This window comes from Adiantum capillus-veneris, chromosome 15 (assembly GCF_014529385.1).
Source record: "Adiantum capillus-veneris isolate H3 chromosome 15, ASM1452938v2, whole genome shotgun sequence".
Classification (NCBI taxonomy): domain Eukaryota; kingdom Viridiplantae; phylum Streptophyta; class Polypodiopsida; order Polypodiales; family Pteridaceae; genus Adiantum; species Adiantum capillus-veneris.
Genome location: NC_140945.1, coordinates 31,856,593 through 31,865,509, shown reverse-complemented (window position 1 = coordinate 31,865,509; position 8,917 = coordinate 31,856,593). Strand labels below are relative to the sequence as shown.

At 41.1% G+C, this 8,917-nt stretch overlaps 1 pseudogene; it reads right to left on the bottom strand.

The window, feature by feature from the left end:
• Nucleotides 1-6,849: 6,849 nt before the first annotated feature.
• Nucleotides 6,850-7,003, bottom strand: LOC147440484 (U2 spliceosomal RNA; annotated as a pseudogene).
• Between the last annotated feature and the right edge of the window lie 1,914 nt (nucleotides 7,004-8,917).

The window sequence follows — 8,917 nt, the reverse complement described above, 5'->3', positions numbered from 1 at the left end:
GTCGACACAGTTTGGCTACACCAACGTGGCCATGGAGGATATGCGGGTTGGATTGTATGACGATCGTGGGTTCGTTGATATCCAGGAATTAAAAGCTCTCCTCCATCGATGCCAACTTAACTACGCTCATGCAGCTAGTTAACAATTTCATAATACAGATTGCCAAGGATCGGTCTCACGAAAACCCATTGTGGCCAATAAAGGGACTAATGGCAGACCACCACCGTTTGAATCTCTTCTGGTAGGGCACAAGAACCACAAAACTTCATCATGGATGAAGGACTTAAAAGCCGCCAGTGTATAGAGGTGAAGATAAGGAGAGGATATAAAGATTTGATGAATACTTTTTTGCACTACCATCATCTCTGTGCAACTCTAGATGTATTCCCCTCTCCAAAATACGAGTTTAGAACTTAAAGACAAGGCCTACAAATGGTGGATGTTACTAAATTCGGACAAAAAAACCTACAACCTGGATGTGAGTCCAAGTTGTGTTCCAAAAGGAGGTCCTTCTTAGTAATAAATATGACATAAATTGGCAAGCTTGGGATGAGTGATTTGCCATATTTATCGTTATCAAGAAGTGATCCTCAAGCTAGATAACCTTAATGTGTTTGAGGAGCCACTAATGAGCAAGCTGAGGGTATGGTAATATAAGAATGGAATAAGCTTGCTTTTAGAGCTAGTGGCAACCCGAAGAAGGGTAGGTGTATAGATAGGGTTTTATATTTGCTTCATTGGCCACTTGGGGCTTGGCAGGCGGTCGACCAATGGTTGTGAGTGTTAAAAAAAGAGCATCACTTGATTTTATCAAAGTGTGAATGCAAGGATTTTTGTTGTGGAGCAGCGTGCAAGGGACAAAATGTGGCACCACGAAAAGAGTTGGGGGAGATGGTGACCGCCACGGTCGTCAATTGCAAGTGTAGTAGAGTTGAAAAAGACTCCACACAATAGGGCAAACTAGTTGCTACCGATCTTGCAGGGGTTGGCTAAAGTCAAACTCACACTACGTATGTGTGAAGGCATTAGTTCCCATGACCGTTGTCGATGAGCCAGTTCCTAGAATCCTCATCTTTTTGATGATGCAACAACCCAAGATTTCTCAATGTTGTTTAGCCATGCAACATCCTCTTGAGCCCTTCAAAAACTCCTTCAAGGCACTTTGATGCCGAGTTGGAATCACTGCTTAGCCAATCTTCTACAAAATCTACTTCTTCTCGTGTCCTCACACATCTGCCTTCACAAATCCAAGAAAATCTACTAATTGCTTGAATTAAATACAAGAAATACCCAATTTTGAATTATGATAAGCGTAATCTGTTCGACAAATTATCGACTAATTATTGATGGAACTTCCATTTGCAGATCTATTATTGCCAATTCAAAAATCCTCCTTCAAATTTGAAATAAAATGCCAATTACCTTGAACCTGAGGCTTCAATACCACTAACGGGAGGACAGGAGAATGAATGCTTAATCTATTCAATTTACTCACACACATACACATGAAAGCTCTCACCATCTCTCCCAAACCAAGTTCACACAATGATGGGTCCTTATTGGGAGTACATTAATATGATAAATCTAAAGCATGGATATTGTTTGAGGAAATGATTTGGTTTGGGATGTTAAATCTGGGACAAAATAGATTATTAGATGGAAGAGTTTTAATAATATATGTTTATCTCTCTTAATAATTGTCATAAAATCTAATACCTAACCAACCCAAATGATTTTCTCATATTAAATTGATCATTTAATATGGGTAATAAACGGGAACAAGGGTTAGAATATAGACATGTGCTTACGGATCTATCTCAACACGGGGCCAATGGTAAAAGGGTCCAAATGAGAGATGGTCTATCAAATAGCAAGGCTAGCTAATGGGGCTTAAAAAACCTTAGGGTTAGCTTCATTAAAGACCTCCGATGGTTAATGTTAAAAGTCCTTTGACCTTAGGCAAGCTAGGACTGAGCTTGAGGTGGGAACCCAACCTAAGCTTGAAGTGCTTGTTGTGCTTGCTGACTAAGGTGCTTGAGGTGCTTGTCGTGCTTCATGACTAAGGTGCTTGAGGTGCTTGTCATGCTTGATGACTAAGGTGCTTGAGGTGCTTGTCATGCTTGATGAGGAAGGTGCTAGAGAAGCTTCCCATGCATGGGGGGTAAGTTGCTTGAGTCAAAAAGAGACCCTACAAACGAGGGGGAAAGCCCCAAAGTTTGGGGAATCTTTGACTTAACCTCCCACTCACCCAAAGGGCACCCCCTTTTCTCAAGGGGCACATGGACACATTTCAGACTCTCCCTATAGTCACATGGTGTGCTTGAATGTTATTGGTTGGGCTAAAGAGGGGTCCAATGAGCTTCTAGTTCTATTCAACAAATATCTAGATATTTTCAGGCTCTCTCTCTCAAAGGGATAAGGAGGACACTTGTCCAAATACTACCCATGTGCTTGAAATGCATGTTGCATGTGATTGGCTAGGAGGAGTCGAGGGTTCAATAAGATTGAAGCTTGAGCAAAAAGGGGGGGGGCTTGCCCAAAGCAAGCAAGGGGTATGCCTGGGGGGTATACACCTCTCATAAACTCACTTTTTTGAAACATTCTCACTTGGTGAAAGTAGAGGAACTCCACCTCCTTCTCCAAGCTTGTTGAGAAGTGAGAGCCTACACCAACACTCTTGGCTATGGAATGCAAATCCAACCAAGAGCCATGCTTCAATGCTTAATCTTGCCATCTTCTCCATTTCTATTACTATGCTATTATGTATGCTAGCAAGAAGAGTGATGATAAATGAGGAACTATTTCTTTCTCCTATGGAATGTTTCTTCTTCCTCTTCCCTATCCTCATTCCCTGCTAGCTCTCTCCACCTTTGAAGGTGTTTGAGGCCTTGGGACTGAGGCTTGGGATAGTTCATGCTTTCTACAAAGTTTATGTTATGCATGAAGCTTTCCATCTTCAGTGCATGAAGCTTTCCATCTTTAGTGCATCACCTAGGCCCACAAGGAACACAGATTGTATTGTACCAAGTCTCTCTTGATGGGAGAAACTATAATACAAATGCCTATTGGAGGATGGACTGGCTCCGTATGAATCCGGTCCTCAAGTGTTGTCATGTTCTCTAAACTCTCTCTCTTGCAAAAGTATTGTTCATGCCAAGTTAACTAAGGACCGTGTTCATGTTGCTGCAATCAATTAAGTTCACCCGCTATGCTCACAAACTAATCTCACAAAAGTGCTTTATCTAATTCCCTAATTTCACTACTCTCAAAGTTCATAGGCCATTTCCTTCACATTGGTATCAAAGCATTTGGTTTCTTTTTTCTTGCTTAAGAAGAGAGGTCCTTAAGTAGCCTATTAATGGTTGATTTTGTTAATTATATTAGGGTAAGTGGGACTGGGATCTATTATCGGTTTTGTTGAGCCCACTATGTGGGATATGGTGCACACCTCAAGAGCTTTGGTCTTAATAATGGAGTCTTTTAGACTTGCCTACGGCTTTACCATTTGTCATAATAACTAATATCTGATTCTCCTAAATGATTTTCTCATGTTAAACTGATCATTTAATATGGGGAAGTACTAGGGAAGAAAAAGCAAGAATATTGGTTAAGCTGGCAGACCGGCCACATTAGGAATCCAAAGGGGGGTCCATCAACAAAAGAGCAATGTGTAACAATGGGCTTCAAAAACACTAAGGTTCAGCTCATTAAGACTTCCAAAATGCTAAGGTTCCAAAATTCAAAGGTTATGTCCAATGGTCCAACCCTAGGGAAAATTGGATGCTTTGTAGGTGCCAAAAAGTCTTTGCAAGCTCCTACATAGGAGGGGGCGAGCCTTTTAGTAGGGGGCAAAATGTGGCAGCACCAAAAGAGTTGGGGGAGATGGTGACCACCATGGTTGTGAGTTGCAGATGTAGTAGAGTTGAAAAAGACTCCACACAATAGGGCAAACTAGTTGCGACCGATCTTGCAAGGGTTGGTTGAAGTCGACCTCACACTACGTATGTGTGAAGGCGTTAGTTCCCATGACCGTTGTCGACGAGCCGATTCCTAGAATCTTCATCTTTTTGGTGATGCAACAACCCAAGCTCTCTCAATGTTGTTCAACCATGCAACATCCTCTTGAGCCCTTCAAAAACGATTCAAGGCACTTTGATGCCAAGTCGGAATCACCGCTTAGCCAACCTTCTACAAAATCTACTTCTTCTCGTGTTCTTGCACATTCGTCTTCACAAATCCAAGAAAATTTATGAATTAAATGCAAGAAATACCCAATTTTGAATTATGATAAGCGTACTCTGTTGGACAAATTATCGATTAATCATCGATGGAACTTCGATTAGCAGACCTACTATTGCCAATTCAAAATTCCTCCTTAAAATTTGAAATCAAATGCCAATTACCTTGAACCTGAGGCTTTGATACCACTGATGGGAGAACCTAATCTATTCAATTTACTCACACATACACATACACATGAAAGCTCTCACCATCTCTCCCAAAACCAAGTTCACACAATGATGGGTATTTTGACCTCCTTACTAGGAGTACTCAAATATGATAAATCTAAAGCATGGATATTGTTTGAGGAAATGATGGGTTGGCATGTTAAATCTGATACAAAATAGACCATTAGATGGAAGATTCTTTTAATAATATATGTTTATCTCTCTTAATACTTGTCATAAAATCTAACCCAAATGATTTTCTCATATTAAACTGATCATTTAATATGGGATAATAAATGGGAAAAAGGGTTAGAATATAGACATCTGCTTACGGATCTATCTCAACACGGGGCCAATGGTAAAGGGGTCCAAATGAGAGATGGTTTGTCAAAGAGCAAGGCTAGCTAATGGAGCTTAAAAGACCTTAGGGTTAGCTTCATTAAAGACCTCCAATGGTTAGTGTTAAAGTAATTTGACCTTAGGCAAGCTAGGGATGAGCTTGAGGTGGGAACGCGACCTAAGCTTGAACTGCTTGTCGTGGTTACTGACTAAGGTGCTTGAGGTGCTTGTCGTGCTTGATGACTAAGGTGCTTGAGGTGCTTGATGTCTAAGGTGCTTGAGGTGCTTGTCATGCTTGATGAGGAAGGTGCTTGAGAAGCTTCCCATGCATGGGGTGCTTGAGTCAAAACAAGACCCTACAAAGGAGGGGGAAAGCCCCAAAGTTAGGGGAATTTTTGACTTAACCTCCCACTCACCCAAAGGGCACCCCCTTTTCTCACGAGGCATAGGGACACATGTCAGACTCTCCCTATGCTTAGCCACATGGTGTGCTTGAATGCTATTGGCTAGGCTAAAGAGGGGTCCAATGAGCTTCTAGTTCTATTCAACAAATATCTAGATATTTTCAAGCTCTCTCTCTCAAAGGGATAAGGAGGACACTTGTCCAAAGACTACCCATGTGCTTGAAATGCGTGTTGCATGTTGTGTGTTTAGTGTTAGTCATCACCCAAGAAGCCCTCGTGGCCTTTCAATCATAGTAGAGAAGGGACGACAGGAACCATGGCTTTGCATGTACGATGAGATGTCATCGGATCAATCGCTTTTGACAAGTCATTGATTTGATTTTGAGACCACTCCAACTGCGGGATACACGTGGCCGTGGAGGATATGTGAGTTGAGGAAAGTGATGGATTGCATGACGACCACGGGTTCGTTGATATCCAGAAATTGAAATCTCTCCTCCATCGATGCCAACTTAACTACGCTCATGGAGCTAGTTAAGAATTTCATAATACAGATTGCCAACAATCGATCTCACAAAAACCCATTGTGGCCAATCAAGGGACTAATGGCAGACCACCACCATTTGAATCTCTTCTGGTAGGCATGAGAACCACAAAACGTCATCATGGATGAAGGACTCAAAAGCCGCCAATGTATAGAGGTGAAGACAAAGAGAGGATATAAAGATGTGATGAATACTTTTTTGTACTACCATCATCTCTATGCAACTCTAGATGTATTCCACTCTCTGAAACCGAGTTTAGAACTTAAAGACAAGGCCTACAAGTGGTGGATGTTACTGAATTCGGACAAAAAAACCTACAACCTGGATGTGAGTCCAAGTTATGTTCCAAAAGGAGGTCCTTCTTAGTAATAAATATGACATAAATTGGCAAGCTTGGGATGAGTGCTTCTCCATATTTATTGTTATCAAGAAGTGATCCTCAAGCTAGATAACCTTAATGCGTTTGAGGAGCCACTAATGAGCAAGCTGAGGGTATGGTAATATAAGAATGGAAATAAGCTTCTTTTAGAGTTAGTGGCAACCCGAAGAAGGGTAGGTGTATAGATAGGGTTTTATATTTGCTTCATTGGCCACTTGGGCCTTGGTAGGTGGCCAACCAATGGTCATGAGTGTTAAAAAAAGAGCATCACTTGATTTTATCAAAGTGTGAATGCAAGTATTTTGCTGTGGAGCAGCGTGCAAGGGACAAAATGTGGCAGCACCAAAAGAGTTGGGGGAGATTGTGACTGCCACCATGAGTGTCAGTTGTTGCAGATGCAGTAGAGTTGAAAAAGACTCCACACAATAGGGCAAACTAGTTGCTACCAATCTTGCAGCGATCTCACACTACGTATGTGTGAAGGCGTTAGTTCCCATGATCGTTGACGACGAGCTGATTTCTAGAATCTTCATCTTTTTGGTGATGCAACAACCCAATCTTTCTCAATGTTGTTCAAACATGCAACATCCTCTTGAGCCCTTCAAAAACTCCTTCAAGGCACTTTGATGCCGAGTCGGAATCACCGCTTAGCCAATCTTCTACAAAGTCTACTTCTTCTCATGTCCTCGCACATCTGTCTTCACAAATCCAAGAAAATTTAGCAATTGCTTTCAAATAAATGCACGAAATACCCAATTTTGAATTATGATAAGCGTACTCTGTTGGAAAAATTATGGATAATTATCGATGGAACTTCAATCTGCAGATCTACTATCTGATGAGAATAGATACTACACTTGATCTTAGCCAAAAGGCCAAGAAAGGTATGAGCTCCCCATAGTGCCCCCTATGGATTTTATACATGCCCCGCCTTGCGCCTTGCCTTGTGGGATGATTGCTTCTCAGGTAGCACTTCTATTCTTTGCACGGCCGTGTTTACACTATGTTCGTGACTAGAACTCTCGACTAGCCCCGCCTCCGCCTCCCGCCTTGCCCTTTGTGTGTGATTTGGATTTCTAGTCTAAGGTACATGAATCGTGATCCAACTTCTTTTATAGAATTAGAACAAACTTATCAAACATATTCCTTAATGTATGTGGCAACTAACTCCATCAACACACGATGATATTGATTAGATTTTCCCTATTTCCTAGCACATCTTAAGAAAATATGGTTTTGGCTAAAGTTTTCTACGATTTTGGTAGTTTAGATTGGTGGTGTTTTGTCAACTTAACCTACTCTTAAGAACTTTATTGACAAAATGCAGTAAAATGAGCAAAACTTGAAAAAATGGCTGATGGGGGTGGAATGCACAACACTCTAAAAGCTATGAGAAATTGGAGATTGAACTGCTTTGTTTTACTTTCAATCACAACACTAGAGAGCGTGCTACTAAATGAAAGTGCAAGCTAGTCCTCAACTCCTAAACTCTATCAAGTGACAAAACCATGTTTCTGCTACCTAGTGAATTGGAATGGTTTTTAAGGTTTAGAAGAACACTAGTACAACTACAAGATCACTTGACCATCACAAGATCGAATCCCGATAGTGGTGCCAATGTTAGTAAATCGCCACAATGGATGTTTATAGCATACGTATTGGGCACTAAGATACACAATGTCAATACTTAGGGAAGCGATCTAGATCGAACACAGAGATGCATTGAGTTTGTCCAAACTTCACAGAGTGCACCTATGTAGAAAGATGCACAAGAGCAGCCACAAATCAATAATCAACAATTGGTCTCGTCAGGCATAGTCAATCCTCAGATCGACTAATCACTCGATACTTTGAAGGTTTCTCGGGTAAACGAGCTCAAAACGCTACAAAATTCTAGGAGACTATAGAAAAGGGCTAATAGAACACATCCTAACATTGAAAATTTGATTCTAAGAGGTACACAAATTGCAATTCATTGACAACTAGGCCAACAAAAGTGAATAGAAGTGGTCTAACATCACCTCCTAATGTCTAGGAAAATGGCAGTGAATACACTCAAATGAAAGAGCAATGTATTTGATCAATAGCAATCCCTGTGCTAAATAGCATCTCTTGTATGGTCCTTAGTATAACACAAATGGTATTCATGTGGCTCATCAAAAGTAGATGAAAAGGGTGTTTGATGTGCATGTCCCTGCCCAATATTTTTCTACAAACATCCTTCTTATTGGGAGAAACATATGACTCAAATTGCCAAAATGAATAAACTAGCTCCTTCAAATCCTCAAATATAGAACTATAATGTTGTTGCTTCTAGCATGCTGCTAATGAGAATAATCCAGAACCATGATCTGAGGTGGCTTGAACGTTGGACCTTGCCCAACACAAGGATGGCTTTCAGACCTACATGACCCTTGCCACCTTACCTATTGGGTTTTAAGCCTATTCTTACCCATGTGGGAAGCTCGCCTATCACAAACTAATAAAGACCACCCTTTAGTCTAGAGTTTTGCATGCTAAAAGGGGTAGTTAGCCAATTTACTTTAATTCTGTATATATGTAAATGGCTTTCAATAATCATAACATAGCATGCAAGTTTGGTCAATCTCTCTCTCTCTCTCTCTTTTGGGAATTGGTTTATATTTACATTATGATATGAAGTCTCTCTCTCTCTCTCTCTCTCTCTCTCTCTCTCTCTCTCTCTCTCTCTCTCTCTCTCTCTCTCTCTCTCTCTCTCTCTCTCTCTCTCTCTCCCTCTCCTAGCTTGCATCAGGTGGCACCCACCATAGCCCCGCCGTGTAC